General features: G+C 37.9%; 1 protein-coding gene across 5 annotated transcripts in view; it reads left to right on the forward strand.

Annotated features, from left to right (window-relative positions):
- KAT6B (lysine acetyltransferase 6B) overlaps positions 1–18,998 on the forward strand; it is a 193,560-nt gene that overhangs the window by 91,165 nt on the left and 83,397 nt on the right. The window lies entirely within an intron of this gene.

The following is an 18,998-nucleotide window of genomic DNA, read 5'->3' on the forward strand; positions in this document are numbered from 1 at the left end:
TAATTTTAGAATGTATAGCATTAAGATTTTATTGTCTGAACAAACAAAGGAAACATTTTCAACTCTTACAATGGAATCTAAAGTCTTCTAAAAATTCTATTAATATTATGAATTTATTTTGCAACGTCTTTGAGCAGCTATTATGTGACATTCTTTTAGGTGAGGGATATAGCAGCAAAGAAAACAGGAAAATTCCTGTCCTTGTTTCAATACATCTTAGGGATTTTTGTTGTAATATATTTGACCTGACATGCCAGTGCAGTTCGTCAAGCATTTGTTTCCTGCCTACCGTATGTAATGCAGAGGATTAAAATAGTGCGTAACTGTATGACTGGGTCATGTAAGAGAAAAAGAGTTTTGTTGAGTTCAAGTTTGCTGGCACAAATAATTTTATCTTTATTTTACATTCTTTCTTGATTATTTTTGCTACATATAGAATTCTGGGTTCTTGTTTTCTTTGAGATGATGAAGGACAGGGAAGCTTGGGGTGCTAGAATCCGCGCAGTTGCAAAGAATCAGACGCGACTTAGTGACTGAACAACAATGATTTTCTTTGAACATGTGGAAGATAGTCCGTTGTCTTACGACGTCATTTTTTAAACTAAGGAATATGCATTTTAATCTATTTTCTTCAAATTTTATCTGTGAAGTTTTGCTGTGATATGTCTAGATATTCATATCTTTTTATGTGGTCTGCTCGGTATCTTAGTTCATATAAATTCTCAGCCATTATTTTTTTACATACTGTTCCTGCTTCATCCTCTTTATTCTCCTTTAGTCCTAGAACATTCTGTTTGTAAGATCTTTCTCTTTTTTAAAAAAAGTTTATTTTTAATTGGAGGTTAATTGCAGTGTTGTGATGGTTTCTGCCATACATCAGCATGAATCAACCATAGCTATCCGTGTGTCCCCTCCCTCTTGAACCTTCCTCCCTCTTTTCAGGTTTCTAATAAAATGCGTGTTATAATTTCTTACTGTATGCCCTATGCATATAGGGCATACAATATTTTTCTATATTTTTCATCTTTTGAAAAATAAAAGATTTTTCTCTTTTATTTCTCTTCTGTATTTTTCATCTTTTTTTCTGAGCCGTACTTGAATTTTCTCCTCAATTGCAGTTGACTAGTTCTCTCTTCAACTATATCTAACCTGCCAATAAATTTATTCACTGAATTCCTAATTTCAGTTATTGTCTTTCAGTTATAGAATTTTTTAGTTATGTTTCACATTTGTCACATTTTTTAGTTGACAGTCCCCTGCCAAATCTTTAAGCTTGGTTTTTATCTCTTTGACTTTAATAAATGTAATTGTTTTTACTAACACACATATATATGGAATTTAGAAAGATGCAAATGATAACCCTGTATACGAGACAGCAAAAGAGACACAGATGTATAGAACAGTCTTTGGGACTCTGTGGGAGAGGGTGAGGGTGGGATGATTTGGGAGAATGGCATTGAAACATGTATGTTGTCATATGTGAAATGAATCATCAGTTCAGGGTCGATGCATGTTACAGGATGCTCGGGGCTGGTGTGCGGGGATGACCCAGAGGGAGGATAAAGAGAGGAGGCAGGTGGAAGGGGGGTTCAGGAGGGGGAACTCATGTACACTCGGGGCAGATTCATGTCAATGTATGGCAAAACAAACCAATATAATATTGTAAAATAATTAGCCTCCAATAAAAAATAATAAAAAAATTAAAGTATGGAAAAATTGTAAAAAAATAAAATAAATGTAATTGTTTTTTAATCTTAGCCTGTATTTTCAGCTTCAGCAGACCTCAGAGATATTGCAGATTCGGTTCTGTAACACCACAGTAAAATCAATATCGAAATAAAGGAGTCACACAAATTATTAGGTTTCCTAGTGCATATAATGGAGAAGGAAATGGCAACCCACTCCAGTGTTCTTGCCTGGAGAATCCCAGGGACGGGGGAGCCTGGTGGGCTTCCGTCTATGGGGTCACACAGAGTCGGACACGACTGAAGTGACTTAGCAGCAGTGCATATAAAAGTTAGGTTTATACTATACAGTAGTCTATTAAGTGTACCATAGCATTATGTATAAAAAAAACTGATGTACATATCTTGAATAAAAGTATTTTATTACCAAAAAATGCTAACCATTCTTCTGAGCCTTCAGCAAGCATATTAGTAACCTCAAAGATCACCTGTCACCTTAACAAATATAGTAATGAAAAAGTTAGAAATATTACAAGAATTATCAAAATGGGACATAGAAACTCAAAGTGGGGAAATGCTATTGGAAAATTGGTTCTGATAGACTTGCTCGGTGCAAGTTTGTCCCATATCTTCAATTTGTAGAAAAGGCAGTATCTGTGAAGTACAGTAAAGCAAAGTATGCCTATATTTGATATTTCTGCGGGTCTGATTCTGTCCTTTAATGTTTCAGGTAGTTCTGACTTACGGTGTCTTATCTCTCCATGTGCTTGATTATATGTCGGATACTGTTTCTGAAAAAACATTTTTATGGAAATACTTTGAGGCCGAGAGTTTTCATGTACTCTGCCTCAATGCCCTAGACTGAGGACTCCGCAACCCGGGTTCCCATCAGATGTTGTAGTGTGTGTGTTCAGTTCCTCAGTGTATCTGACTTTGTGACCCCATGGTCTGTAGCCTGCCAGGCTCCTCTGTCCATGGAATTCTTTAGGCAAGAATACTGGAATGGGTTGCTGTTCATTCTTTAAGGGGATCTTCCCAACCCAGGGATCAATCCTGAGTTTCCTGCATTGGCAGGTATATTCTTTACCACTGAGCCACTGTAAGTTGGACTGAAGATCTACATGTAGGCTGGTTACTTATATTTCCCTTCCCCGCTTATGTGTGGCTCAACTTACAGTAAGGGTCAGACTACTAAGGACCCCAACTTCTTAGGCCCCAGAGGCCACCACAGTTTCACCTCAGCCTCTCTTCCTGAATAGGTTAAAAAAAAAAAAAATGCAGGACAAATGCAGCTCTTGAGTGTTGGGCTTATCTCTCTGGCATCCAGTTCTCACCAGTCTTAGATAATCTAATCCTATGTAGTTAGCTCTTTGGTGCTTCTATGAAGATGTATTTGTTATCCAGCCTTTTACGTTATCTTTACCAGAAAGTTTGGTATGAACTGCCTATTCTCCCATCACCGGAAGAGTGCCTCCAGCATTTACTGCCTCAACAATGCAGTTCAGTATTTTAGCTGGATTGTTTTTTTTTTTTTTTAATATTTGTTTATCCTGGATTTTTAACCAGATCGTAAGCTTTGTGGATAAGACTTTGCCTGACAAGACTTTAAGATATTTCTTATCTATCTCACATAGCATTTCATATAATGGTAAGTAGATAGATAATTCTTTATAACTTGGTTGATTGGCTGATTAAAGGGCACTTTTCCAACCTCCAGTGTTTTTTCCTTTTTGTTCATAAGGCTGCTTTTGTTCCTCAAAGAGAGATTTATTATAATTTGAAAATAGCTTCCATTTTTTTCTTTTCCCCTGCTTTTCCATCCCAACGTGGGATAACCCCAGTTAAACCAACTGATAAAACCCTGGCACAAACTGGTACCCAGGGGGCGTTCCTTAGTTTTAATTTGTATGTATTATCAAAAGATAGATTGCTTAGATGTTTTAGAAATCCAAAATTTTGGTAATGAAAACATTTATGTAATGAGTTCTTTTGAGCTTGATTTGCTGTGGATTTTTGTTTCTTTCATTTTTCCTTAAGATCAAATGGTTTCCTAATGTAAATGGATTACTGTAATCTAAGTATTTTTTGAGTGTAGATTTTTTAGGTTTGCAGTTCTCACATGTAAACTGTCTTTTGCTCTTTTTTGTGCATTTTTCAAGTATGTCCTAACCACTGAGTAAGAAGGGGTATAAGCTAGGAAGTTGTAGATGGGCTTTTCTTCTTTTATTATCTTTTATTAACATGCACTGAATACCTAGTGTATTACAAATGGACTTACCTATTATATTCTCACTTCCCTTCCAAACTTATCCTACTTTGGAAGGTGGGGGTCAAAAGCAGGACAGCAAGACCCTTTTAATTCCTCCTCACCATTGGTTCTTCTGTACTTTTGGCAATTCTCTAGTGGCTGCTTGAACTACTGGTTGTCAGACTGACCTGATTTGTTTCACTTGTAAACAAAATGGCTTAAGCCACTGTTGATTTTTGTGGCAGCTCAGTTGCTTGGAGCAAGGTGCTAATGAGACCCGGGTCATAGGTCCGGGCTCTGAGTGGGTTGGTAAGCTTTGCTCTGGCCCATGGCCACAGACCCCGACTCCCCTTGCCAGCTGTCTTGCACATGTGTGCCGTGGCTCATTATGGGGACAGAGCAGGGGGTGTAGATAAGACAAGTCAAATCTGTCATCTCTGCCAGAAAAGACAACTCCTACTGATGGGTCAGTAACCTTTTTGTTGGAAGAACAGCACATTGGTATTAGCTTCCGTGGATATGTCCATCTAAGTCTTTTTCTTAAAATAACCCTTGTGATTGTATGGGCTGTCTGAAGCAAGTTTAGAATACTACTGACATTTTAAAATGTTTTTGAATATAAGAATGGCCTTTCAGTCTGTTAAAGATCATTGTTCTCAATCAGAAATTTCTTACTATCAATCTCTAAAGTAGAAAAGTAATCTTTAGAAGTCAAATTTGATAAAGCACTAGAAATAAACTGTGAAATGGCTGTAAGGAAGAAATGATCAAGTTTAGGAAATGTCTCCCAGCTCTTTTTACCCCAACCACCCACTTCTAAAAGAAAGCAAGGAAGGAAGTTAGGTAGGAAGGAAAAAGACAGACAGGCATGCAGGCAGACTGGGTGCTCAAAAATAAAAAAAAAATTATCTAGAAAAGCATACAAGTTTGCTCTTTACCAGAGCATTTTAGCGGATAGCATCTTAGAAAAGGACCCAACAGATAGTTGAATAGATTTCCCTTTAGGAGCTTAGCTTTGATGGTCTGAATCAATCTGACTAGGAATTTAGACATTTCTTCACAGTATATTTGGAATCTATTGATAATCTGATTCTTTTGGGACTTGAATTCTTAACTTACATGGTGTAAAGCAAAGGGGAGCACGTGTGTGTTTGTGTGTTGCTTCCTAAAGATATTGCCTCAATATAAAGTTTTTGGCTTGTATCAGTGAATCGTGGAGTATGGTTTGTATCACTGGTGGTGAACCGTGGACAAACCCTTCATTCCTGTAGTCATTGCTTTTATTTTTATACATATTAGTGGGACAGAACCTGCTTCAGACTTCTCTTTTCACAGTTGTTACTAAGATGAGTTTCTTCTTACATTCATTTTTTTAAAGAATAAAAGTGAGCCAAGTTAAAAACATTGTTAAGAAAACAATAGCACAGTTGATGTGTAGATGAAGCAGAATTGCTGAGGATGGTCTGGGAGTGACTAAGGACTGGAAAACACATCTAAATTGTACTCTGCCACAGAAGAAATATAGGCTTTTAGAAGGAGGCCGAGGTTATTGGAAAGATTGGAGTCTCTAATGTTTAGCTAGAAGTTGGTTTCTTAAGTTCCTGTTTGTTTATTGAGTATATCCTCAGGTAGGTTAATAAGAGTTATATTTAAAACGGATCTTTAAGAAATGAACTCAGAACAATTTTAATGCTAAATCATGGGCAAGTAATTGTATTACTAAAAGTAGCATGGAGAAGGTGTAGAAGAAGGAGAAATCTGGCATTTTAATTTATTCATTAAATCAGCCAGTATTTCCTGAGCACCTGCTGTATGTCAGGCTCTGTTGTAGGCGTTGAGGATACAGCAAGGAACAAAACAGACAGTCAGTTCTCTGCCCTCATGAAATTCATTTTACATTCTAATGGGAAAAGACAGATAATAAACAAGTAGATATATAGCATGTCACCTGGTGATGAGTACTATGGAGATAAATAAAGCAGAGTTAGTGAGTGACAGGAATGGGAGGCAAGATTGCTATTTTAATTAGTCTGATTAGGAAAGACCTCCCTGAGAAAGTGACATTTGATTCTGAAGGATGTGCAGAGCATGCCGTGCATGGAGATGGAGTGTTCTAGACAAAGGCAATAGCAAGTACAAAAACCCTGCTGATGGGACTGTGTTCTGACCTACTTGGGAACCAGAAGGGAGGCCATTATGGCTGGAATGGAGGAGGAGAGTAGTTAGAGATGACAGAGGGGAAAAAAGACCCCAGCTTATGCCAGGCCTCAGGATCCAATGTAAGCCTCTGGCTTTTCTGTGAGTGAGAGGGGAGTCCTTGCAAGGTTTTAAGCAAAGAAGGCCACGATCTGAGCGACTTAGTTTTAACCAGATGTTCTGGCAGCTGTGCTGAGAAGAAGCTGTAGGACGGCACTAAGGAGGCCAGCTAGGAAGGCAGGGCTGTAAACCAAGCAGGAGCTGTAACGGCTTAGACTGGAGTGATGGTAGAGAGTAGTGATAAGCGGCTGGACTATATTTTGAAGTAGAGCCAACAGAATTTGTGGACTTCGATATACAGTGTTAGGAAAAAAGGAGACCTCAAAGTTGTTGGCCTGAATAACTAGAAGGATGTTTTCTTTTACTAAGATGCAGAGAGACAGTGGCAGGAGAGGAAAGGGGAAAAAGGACTAAAGTACAGAGTGCACTGTACCTTTACATTTTAAATTTATTTTTGTTTAAAATAGCCACAACTCCCTGCCCTGTTGCACACAAAGGACCTGTACTTGCCTTTATTCTGGATTTGTTACTGTAGATTTCCTGGAATACTTCTTAAAAACTATAAATAAAGTAGTCATAATATAGCTCATTTTGCAGGTTTTTTTAAACTTCCTTCATAAGCTATTGGTTTCCAAATAGCAGTGTATTCTGCCAATTTGGTGACTAATTGGGTCAGAGGTTAATAGCAAGACATTCTTATAAACATCAATGGGAGTGGTGTCTCCAAACGTAAGCTTGTTTTAGGCAGAGATTCAAAGAATGGGAATGACTAAAAAACATGTTCCAAGCCAAGTAAATATTAAGACTTTTAACTTTGAAAGGAAGAGACGTTATCCTTGGAAATAAGTGTCTTAGTTGGATGTTCTCATGGTCAGGTTTTAAAAATGAAAAGGTATTCATTACCATCAAACTATCACTTCTTAACCATGAAATTGCCTTTTTAAAATTAGAATTTCTATGACTTGCTCTCTACTATGATGATTGGACATTTCTCCTTTTGCCAAAAAAAAAAAAAAGGAAGAAAAACAGTGTTAGATTTAGTGCCTTCCAGCCAAGAGAACTGCTCTTCTATCTCTCCATAGGCCAGTTAAATGCTTTTCACTGCTGTGTGATGAAATCAGATGATGAAATCTGTCAGTTTGCTCTATTGAATTTTTTTTCCAACTCTGTTTTAATTGAGCCTTTGGGGCATAAACTATGTTTTAACATCTGAAAGCTAAAGGCCTAATATTGTGGGATAATCATTCTATACCTCCTCTCTCCCGAAGCCGCCCCCTCTCTCCCATTGAAAATTTTCAATGAAGAGGATTTCCTCGGTAGGTCTAGAGGTTAGTCTTGTTCCAGTCTTTCTATATAATAACATTTCTTTTTCATAATCTTCACTAAGGCACTGGTAATCACAGTGGTTGGCAGAGAATAAAGCATTTTGTGAAACCGATACCTGGAAATTGAGTCCCTTTGATTGCTTAAATTTCCTTCACAGAATAACATAGTTTCTGTTGGATGAGTATTTGTTATAAAAGCAAAGTATTAAGGGTAGAAACTGTTTATATAGGGTGACGTGTAGGAGGATATATGAACTAGATTATTTGCTACTTTGTGTTTTCAAAGCTCTTTACACTCATTGCAAAGTGTTGTCATTAATTTTAAGTCTCTATATTGTGCGGAGTGGGAATTCCTTTATAACACAATGCCCAATATACATCATTCATTCATTGGAAGAATGTTCTGAGTGCTCACTATGTGCCAGACGTGTATATGGCGTGTGTGCTGGAGGCACAGTAGTAAGCAGAACAGATGCAGTTTGTGCCATAGGGGTTCACAGCCCATGGTGGGGTCCAGGGATGGGAGACAGTAAACCATGCAGTTATAATAGCAAGTACAAGGCACAGTGAGTGTGTAACTGGGCACCTAGTATGTGTATTGTAAAGACTCAATAAATAAATGTTGAATTTGGTTTTGAAATTGAATGAATACCAGGAAGTCTCCTACATATAAACAGGTTCCATTCTGAGATCATGTTCATAAGTCCAGTTTGTTCATATATCCAACAGTTAGCCCAGGTACCCAACTAGGACAGTTGGTTATGTATTGATGGTACTGTAGTATCATAGGTTTATAATATTTTTCATACAATTCATACACAAAAAATAAAACATTTTTAATCTTACAGTGCAGTACCTGGAAAAGTGTAATAGCACAGTGCAGCAGCTGGCATCCAGGGGCTGGCAGCAGCACCGGCTACACCAGTGCTGCTTTTATGCTTGCTTGCAGACATCCTGGGCTTGAAATGATGCTGCTGTATACTATACGCCATACAGTACTGTACAGGAAGTTACACAAAAGCGCAACCGCTTATGGAGGATGAATGCATGTGGCAGTGTCTGTCAGACATGTGAACACATGTTTGCATCTTTGAAAGTTTGCAACTTGAAGGTTTGTATGTAAGGGACTTACAGTACTTGAGGTTTTAGACTAGTTGAAATAAAATGTGTTAAAAAAAAGAAAACATTGGGGGGAAACACCATTGTGTGTATATTGCCTGTAAGAGAAAATGTAGACTACTTATTTATTTTATGATGGCTTTTTGTTTGTTTGTTTTTTAAAATATTTATTGGCTGCACTGAGTCTTATTTGCAGTCTAAGTTGCAGCATATGGGATCTAGTTCCCTGACCAGGGATCGAACCCAGGTACCCTGCATTGCAAGCCACTGCACCACCAAGAAAGTCCCTTTTTTTAAAAAAAAAAAAAGGTTAACTCGACCCAAGTTCTTTTTTGGGTCCATGCCTCTGAACATCTTCACATATATGTTCTAAGTCTTCTTCAGTAATGGCCGGCACTTACCCTTCCAGACCCAGCCTAAATGCCACCTTGTTTCTTCCCTGTCATCCCCCAGCTCCTTTAAGACCATGCAGTATTTATCTGAAATCCTAGAGCTTGGCCCACTGCTTCCCACGGAGGCGTCGGGCAGAGGTTTGTTTAACTAGTGACTGTTTCCGCACCTTCCTCACTGTACACCGAAGACCTTGTTTTGGTTCCCAGGAAGGAGTGACCTCTAGTCCGGTCAGCTCCGTGCCTCACTCCTTTTTGAGGTGTTTATTCTTGCTCTTCTCACACAAGGTTGTGAGGATTAAATGTAGTAATGAGGTAGGAGTCAAGCATGTTGAGTAAATGTAAGGCAGTGGAATCATCATAATCAACAGTAATTATCACACTACACTGCTGTTGTTCCTTAGAATACGCATTCCAGAAATGTAATTACAAAATCTTAACTGAGGATGCCAGTGTTCTAGGTTTGACCTAGATGTTAATGTAATAAACTATTCTCTACCAATTAGTGTGTTGGCTGAGCAGAGGTCCTTGACAAGGCCCCTTTCAGGCTTCTGTACATCGCTTCAACCCCCACCCCCACTCCCATTCCAATAGTACTGACTGCTAATGAATCAGGAGTCATATCTGTCAACTGGCAAGGGGCTGCCTAAAGCAGATCCCCGTGGAGTGAGACCTCGCTGTTTCCATGGGTATAAAGAAGCCTCTCAGGAGAGCCTGAATGATTCAGGAAATCTTAACTGGGGAGCCAGCAGCTCAGCAGGAGGCACCTCTCCTTGCCTGACTAAAGTCTGCCATAAGAAACCTTTTTTTTTTTGGTCTGACAGACTTGCTAGGGAAATTGAAAATCTCCTTTTTAAGAAACAGATAATTTAAGATCCTTTCTGATTCTGAATGTCAGCAAGTGGTGATAGGCTGGATTACTCACTGGTGGGGTTAGGACGAAGGGGAAGCCGCAGAGAGCTCTGGGTTCTCTCAAAGCCCATCTCCCCAGCTCCTCACCCCTCACCCTTATTCAGAAGGTGTCTTTCTCCTGCTGGCATGGAATGGATGTTGTTTTTCCTAGCCAGTCACCTTTGTTGGTGTCCTTTGCTGTTTACAGCAGTGCTGCCAGGAGACTATTTGGTGGCTTCCACAGCCATCTTCGCCCTTGGACCCTATGCTCTCCAGTCACGAAGTATACAGATCAAGTTGTCATGCACTGCTTTCCAGTGCTGGCAGGTAGAGAGACCCTCCAAGCCACCCTTAACTCAGGAGGACGCCACAGGCTTATGCAGGCTAACCCAGATCATGAGTCAGGCATCTGAACTCATCAACAAAGAATGTTCTAGGAAAAACAGTTGGTCTACCTGGCATTTTATTATTTGGACGTTTCTTTTAGCTGGCAGTTCTGTTTCATCAAGGGTAATAATAATGCAAGAGTATATAAGGCAAAACTCAAAGGTAATTGTGTGCTGTAATATCAAATTTTTTACTCTGCTCAAAATTTGTGAAATTGTTAATCCTACTTTATGAACCAGGATATTTGAATAAAGCAAATATCCATTGTTTATGCCAGAAGCAAGAGTTTGCTTTCTCTTTCCCTGATTAGACTGTCACTTACTTGATAGATAAGTAGTTTTTAAAAAGTCTTGTATCCTGATGGTGCATTAGGCCCCAAAGAGGATATAAAACTGTAAGACCCTCTCCCAAGAAACTAGTGGTATGATTGAATGGATAAGATTATGCATGTGAAGCAGAATACTTGATATTTTGAGAAGTAATCAAGTGTAATAGTGTATGGTTGATTTCAGCTTTAAGTGCAATGTGTGCAGGAAGAGATAAAAAATAGATATTATTTAGTAAAATTCACTATTTTAGAAGAAATAAATATTAATAATATTTTTAATTCTTCTGTCAGGAAGAACATTTTGAATCACAGATTTAGAGAGCCTAGGTTTTATTCTGTGAAGAAGGCAATGGCAACCCACTCCATTACTCTCGCCTGGAAAATCCCATGGACAGAGGAGCCTGGTGGGCTGCAGTCCGTGGGGTCGCTAAGAGTCGGACACAACTGAGCGACTTCACTTGCACTTTTCCTTTCATGCACTGGAGAAGGAAATGGCAACCCACTCCAGTGTTCTTGCCTGGAGAATCCCAGGGACAGGGGAGCCTGGTGGGCTGCCGTCTGTGGGGTCACACAGAGTCGGACACTACTGACGTGACTTAGCAGCAGCAGCAGGTTTTATTCTGAACCTTAAGTTTTTAGCTCATTTATGTCATTTGACATATGATCATGTCTTTTTGGAGAAAGCAATCTTTAGTTTTTATACATAATTGTTAAAATTTTCGTAGTCTTTTTCTTGAAAAATTAAGACGTCAAGTCAACAAGTATTTGTTCAACACTGACCTTGAGCCAATGCATGTACATTTTTTAGTTTTTAAACAACGGTAGTGTAACCCTGGAATAATGCCTCTTAAGATGACTTTGATAAGTACAAGATGGTGACTTGAGCTTTTAGCCAAGAACCTTTGTTTTCCCTTGCTGAATATATTTCTCTTTTCTTGTGTGGTAGAACTTGAGTTAGAAATGTTCAGACTGTTTCTGTCCAAGCCACATTCTCACTATTGTCAGGGTTTGTTTAGTGATTTATAATTGATGAAATAAAAATTTGCAAAGCTTGTGAGGCTCTGCAATGGGAAAATGCTGCGCCATACAAGGTGTGGTGGTGGTTTGGGCCTCATCTAATATATCTGAATGTGTGTCTTTCATGATTTTATGCCTATCTCTACCAAACAGAGATTCTTCCTCTTAATGGAATTTGAAAAAAGATCATTTATCTTGAATGAAATTGGTTTCTTCTGTCTATTGCTGGGGGATTTAGTTTTCAACCAGAATGTCTGATCTGTTTTATGCGCCTGCCAAAAAAAATCCCAAAATACTGGCCGCCTGAGTTCTGGCTAATGTTTCCAGGCGCTCTGTTTTGAAAACATTCCGTTTCTACCCTGTGTTACAGATGCTCTCGCATACAGTGAAATCCTGTGATAAATATTTTTCAGTGAACATAAAGTATTTGAAAAATAAACGAATGGCAGTGTTATCATTAGTCATACATTGACTGAGCGCCACCAGTGTATTCATCATCTTGTGCAGGACGTAGTCCAAGACACAATCCCTATTTAGTGGTTTTATGGTCTAATTATCTGTGAAATGGTCATGTCAGAAAAAACCAAGGAGCTATCAGTTGGGCAAATTCTTTGCAATTATGATTAATAACCTGCTCTGAGTAATTAATGGGAAAGTATATGTGGCTCCTACTGGCCTGCTAGTTTCAGATCTATTGGTGGTAATTGTGTATTCAAAATAATTCACAGTAAATTAAATAATTCTTTTTAATAATCCTAGGCTGGTTCTTACCTGTATTTTAACCCACTGAGGAAGAAAATGAGCACAAGTAGGAGGTAGCTACCATTCTTTATAATATTATTTAGATCTTAAAATCAGTCAATAGCACATTATATTATTTGAAAAATGATTGCTTTTCAGAGATTGATGATCCTTGCAGAATTTATTCTTTCTTGATTATTTTAAAGTACTTTGAGAATACTTAATATCTATTTAAACTTCTTTTGTATTAGAAATAAAGTATTTTACATTAAATAAAATGTATTAAGGTCAGGTCTCCAAATGCAAATATATAGTTAAATTTAATATTCAGATTGGAGTTTTGTAGGCAGAATATTTAACAATGTTTGTACTTCATTTCCCTGTTCTTTTGACTTACACAGATGTGATATAGTGAGTATCAATATAAAAACTTATGTATTTGAATAGGGTTTTTCCCATCTATTTGCAGGTGCAGTTTTTTGATAACTTTAATTCAAGTGTGATTGTGTGGTCCACTTGACTTCATTGTAGTAGAAGCTTTCTTATTTGATGTGATAAGAATTGACTGGTTAACCCAAAAAGGTAGTTAAAAATAGGAAAAAAAAAAACTGTATCATTATATACGTGGCAACATTTTATTAATATTTTAACTTATAATAAAGTATGTATCGTATATATATTTGTGGCGGTTCCAGCCTTGTCTTTGAGGATAGGTTGGAGTTTCCCATCTTTTTTCTCCACAACTTTCAGTCTCAGTTTCCTTAGATGCACTTGTGAAGTAATTAGAATGCAGAATTCTTCTTGTTGTAATTTCCTCTAAGGCTTGTAATAATTTTTTTTACTTATTAGTCAGATCTGTCTAAAAACATTCAACAAAGTGTCCATAGAGACTACAACTCTCTTTGTATACATAGTTTATTGGATATTGGATAACAGTGTTTAATTAAGGTGCTTAATTATAGTAACGGCATAACTGACATAAACAAATTTGAAAACAAAGATAATTAAGCACAGACCTCAACAGGTGGAAGCAGAAGTGCATGGGTGTCCTAGAAAATAGCTTATTAGCCACTGGTGTTGAGCATTTTGTGGGGAAATCAAGAGCTCAGAACTGGGGAGGCTGTGATGTGGTGGTCAGTGAGGGAGAGCTTTGTTTCTTTTTAATTTAAGGCTCTTGCCAAATTGGATCTCCATCTAAAGGACCTTCTTTTTTTTCCTGTCCCCCCATGAGTCCTTGTGTATTTTCATCATTACAGCTGCCACCTCTCTCCTTTCCACCCAAGTCTGCTGCCATTAGCCTCTACTATTTGTGTCTACCTCCCACCCTCCATTTGAAATTTTGCATCAAAATTCAGCCCCTGTAGAAGCCCTGTGGATTGACTCTACAAAACTTGTATGCTTTTTTTGATACTTTGTATATTATCTACATAGCTTTAGTGAAATAAAGGTTTGAACACTTGAATTTTGGCATCAAATACAGTATTCTGTGTACATAGTAAGTGTTCAAATGTTTCTTTAGCCATATGAACCAATAAAAGGACAGTTCTTCCCCTGAACATCCTTTCTGCAGTTTTATTGAGAAATAACTGATGTGACAGTTGTTGAGATGTTTAATTTTCAAGTATTCACCATACCTTTCCTTTAAAGGAGGTGGAGGAAATGGCCTTTTAGAATGTGACTTGCCAACCTTCCACGGAACATACTGTTGAAGAAAGCAAGAAGCTCATGTGTCTATGGGACTGTGTTGTCTAAAACATGTTCTTGAACTGTACGTGTGTGCTTTTTTCCCTGTAATTTGTAAACGCTTCAGAAGCACAGGTCATATGTTCTCCTTCTTTGAATTTTTTGTGTCACAGTGTTTGGAGAATCTGTGCTCTTGTACAGCTGAAGTAAGCAGGTGCTGAAAAAATGTTGAGTGGCCAAAATGCCTACACCAAATACAACAGCAACACAATGTCTTCCAAGCAGTTACTACATGCTGTAGCACTTAGTACTTTATATATGTGGTCTCATTAATTCGTGCAACTCTTGTTATTCCATTTTACAGACGTAGAACCTAACGGAGGAGTCAAATTCTTGGCTACATTCTCACAACCAGAAAATGGTAGAGCTGGGACTCAAACCCAGGGAGTCTGATTCCAGATTCTAGGCCTTCAATTTCTTTACTACAATGTGTGTCAACAGGCTTTCAGATATCTTCTGTAACAAGTTTTGAAAATTTAATGAAATATGATTATTTTCTTAACCAAACCAAATGAAAAACTAAAAACTAATTCTTAGGTGAAGCCAATTTATGCTAAGTATAGGAAGGCCTTGGGAAGGCCTGGTCAGAAAATGAGAGAATGGGAGACTAAGGTCCACTACCCAATGAAAAAATATCTACTTAATGCTGTGAACCCTTTCATTTTATACATGTAACACCTGAATGAGGATGGTAGAGTTATCAGGCTCTCACATCTCATTGCTGGGTGACATCAGGAAACTCTTTTTTTAGGATAGCTGTCCATCTGTTCTTCTCCAGGAACTCCTGGACCTGTGCCACTGCCACTTGGCTGCTGGCTTCAAGAGAGCCTAAATCATTGAGTTGCTCACACCAGGGAGAACAAACAGGCTCTTCTCCTTAAAGTGTCTGTAATTATATGACCATAATTAGAAATAAAACCTTTAGGTAATTTGCAGCTTACAAGGGAAGACTTTCTGCTTACACACCATTTTATCCTCTATTGTTTCACATGCTGATCAGGGAAACAGGTTTCTTGGCCTAACAATAGATCATTAAATCTAACTGAGAGACGCAGATTCCTCACACTCCCTAATTTTGTTGTGTGGTCTGGGGTTCATCAGGTGCTTTCTCAGCTTTTAGTTTGTAGTATTACATGATGTGGTGGCAAATACATATAGGAAGTTTGCATGCGACAACCTGAATTCCTGCTATTAATTCCCTGGAAAAAGAGATACCCTACAAATAAATAACTCATGAGAAGAGACACTAGTTTTGGTGCTTGTGGTTAGGGTTCAAGTTTGTTATCATGATAGTAAATGATAACATTGTTTGGGTGGTTCTACAGTGTTCAGAGAGATGGAGGTCACTGCTGTTTTTGTCTGACGGTTTGAGTTGGAGTAGATTCTGATTAATTCATGAGCCCCAACTGCAAGGTAGATGTTCAGTATTGATTAGACATATGCCCCTGGTTGTATGCTGTTATAAAGGACTCAGTTGTGAAAATACTCCTAGAGCTTAAATCAATAAGCTACTAAAGTTGTTTTTCTCCCATAAATGTTTGTATTTTATCCTTTAACTAAACGAGAAGGACTGTGAGGAATGTCTATGATCTGGACTGTTAAAGAAACCAGCTGTATCTTTGGAACAGTATGCTCATATGTTAACCATTCCAGGTGAGTATAAATTATTCATATGTACATCTTAGCTGAGGATAACTCTGGCTTAATGGAGGAGACAGCATAACAATTTTCTCTGGGAAATTATCTTTTTTTTTTTTTTTTCTGATGACATGGGTAGAGAATTTGCTCAGGGGACACCCAAATACTAATGAAAATTTCAAGGGCTTTGAGACATAGCTCCTCATAGCGTAAGGGTTTAAAAATGTCTGCAGTTTCTGTGACGCTCGTAGCCAGTAACTGCTAAGCAATTAGCTGTATTGGCAGAATCACTGGGAAGTTTTCTGCCTTGGCAATTTTTTTCTGAAAACTTTATTAAATTCAGAGAGCAATTTCTGGCTGACTTTCCTTCCTCAACATACAGACTTGTCCAGAATAACACCTGTCTTTATGAAATAATCATGAAATCCACTGAACTCAGTAACTTCTAGGCCTGTCATTCTCCTCTCCTGGCCTTCTCCAAGTTCCTAGAATGGACTGTTACCTCCTGCCGGGTGAATTTCCTGACCACGCCAGCCCCTTCCTTAAATCTTAACAGGGACTTCTCATTTCCTTTTGCATCTCCTCTGGCTGTTTGCCCCATGCATCAAAGCCAGTCTCTCGCAGGCTCTGGATTATCTCATTTCCCTCATCTGCTGCTCAGGTCCCTAGCCTTCTCTCTCCATTCGTTTCAGTTCCTCTAGGTAGCACCTTCTCTGTGAACTCATTGCGTTAGTCTTCTGAACAGTCTCCCAAGCACTATCATTTTCTTAGATTCTCTCCTCAACAAACTGTCCTTTTTCCTTCAGTTCTAAATAACTCCTGAAAGCCAATCTTCTGTAAAAGTCATTTTGAATTAAGTAGAGAATTGCCAATGGTCTCCTCTTCATCTCCTCTGACAGTAGAAGACCTCGTGTGGCTTCTTCCTCTAATATCCATCCCTGTTATAAACTTACCTCTTGCTTCCCACTTCCAGAATGACCCTTGACCTTGACTTGTGTGTGTATCCCATCCTACTCTAGTTACTGTTCCTAATTTAGAGACTCACACAGGGGTGAAGAAGGCAGGCTCTGAGGTCGGCCTCCTGACACAGAATCTGAGCTCTGCCGCTTGCAGCTGTGGACTCCTTGGGGTCCATTTTTTAACCTTTCTGGGCCATAGTTTCCTCCTTACTAAGTTTGGAATCATAAGAACACCTCGCTGAGTTTGTTGAAATAATGTAAATACCTCACACAGTATCTGGCACATGGTTAGCATGCAATAAATATTAGCTGTTGTTTTTTTTAACAGGGAAAGAGAATGAAGAACACACCCTATTAATATATCTGTATACCTACACAGTACGTATATATGTGTATATACATATATGCATATGTGTGCACACATCTGCATTCACTTACATAGTTACATAGTTTAGAAAAGCATTCAGAATATCATTTCTCTTTTAGAAAATGGAAAATTATATATTATAAAATACAAAGCACATAAAGTTGAACAAAATCTTGGCTGGTGAGGCAAGGGTTTCAATAGAGGTGGGGAAGTGCACTACAGCATTTGTTTCTGCACACCTACTGAAGATCTGGCATTAGTGGTTTGGTCTTTGTTTAAAAGCACCAGAGTTCCATATGCAACAGAGTCCCATATGCATGTGTAGGCACTTGTTTGCTTTTGAGTGATAATGATTAAGGCAACTGATTTTTCTTAGGAAAGTTTCAAAAGCTAGTCCACCCCAACCTTAGGTAAATGAAAGAGAAATTAGTTTTTTAAAAAAGAATAATGTGAAGGAGAGCATTCTTTTTAAAAATGACTGTAGAAGGAAATGCTTCAGATAAGTCTGTCATGAGTTTACACATATCCCTTTAAAGTCTGATGCATCTTCGGTACAGCAATTATTTATCATGAGGATAATTAATTGCTTTTGTTTTCCTAGTTTTCCTACTTGTAATATTCTGTTAAGGAATTTTATAAACATACTGGAAGTAATCCTGGGCTGATAGGTATATTTTCCAAATACAATAATTATCAGGCTTATGTTGATTGTTTATATTTGAAAATGTTGAATGTAGATATTGTTGGATTGCTGTCAGATTAGTTATTTATTCCTGATTTACCAGAGATGTATCAGTGAAACATTTGTTTAGAAAATAGAAATAATTTTAGATATGAAAATTAAATTTCTTAAAACTAATAATAAATGATTTAATACACCAGTGTCTTTTTGTATAATATTGGAGGACCCAGAAGTATGCAGTGTGCACATGACTTTACATAGTGCTATTAATATTTATCATTCCTTCGAGGTTGCTACTCTTGTAGATGTAAAAATTACTTGAATTTCCCTATTTTCATTTATGTAATTATAAAGCTTACATCATTTTAGGTTGTCTTATTAATGCCAGTTTTATAAAATAAAATAATTGAGAACTTATGAGGAAGGGTAGCGTGAAAGAGGCGACCAGAGTTACACAGTTTAATATTTGTAACTTTCATTTCTTTTCAAATGTAGATTTATTCCTGGTGATACAAATTGCTGTTTTCCTTGGCAAGAATTAGGAGCAAGTCTATGTGAAATTATGTAATGTCTGAAAAGTTATATTCATGATTAATTGGCCTATCCTAGAATGGTATTTGTGTGTGGAATAAGGCGATCATGCTTTTTTATTTGGCAGTGAGTTAAAGTGCCCCTGCTCAGATCGGGTTACTCTACAGAGCTTTTTTGACTGAGAACTGTATATTTAGCTTGATCTCTTTTTAAAAAGCGTAAAATGTAGCTTCGAAGCCAAGTATGCTGGAATTCATATTGTAACCAGTGTTAGTCTTTGGATAACTTCAAAAGCAAGCTGTTCCACTCTGTCACACCTTAGTTAGCAAGTGAAGCCAGAAGATTTAAAACAACAACATTATCGTCTCCATGGCCTCTGAACTCACAGCCAGTCTTGATTATCTAAGGGTGCATTGTCTGTAGTTTCAAATCAGTTTTAAATTCTTCCTGACCTTGACCCAGGCTGATCAGTTTCAATGATCTGTTTGTTTATCTAAGCTGGACTTTACAGGAGCTAGAAAATAAGGCCTTTAAACAATTGCCCTTTCCCATGTGTCAGCTTGAGAAATGATGACATTCATTACTAAGAACATAGTGATGGTGAACTTGATAACCGAAGACTGCAGTGATCCTGGAGCGCAACTGTTTAGGGAAAGTTAACTTCTGTTTTCTGATCTGTAGTGTAGAGATAG

The sequence above is a fragment of the Moschus berezovskii genome, chromosome 12 (genome assembly GCF_049115385.1).
Source record: "Moschus berezovskii isolate FMDL1 chromosome 12, NW_MosBer_1.0, whole genome shotgun sequence".
Classification (NCBI taxonomy): domain Eukaryota; kingdom Metazoa; phylum Chordata; class Mammalia; order Artiodactyla; family Moschidae; genus Moschus; species Moschus berezovskii.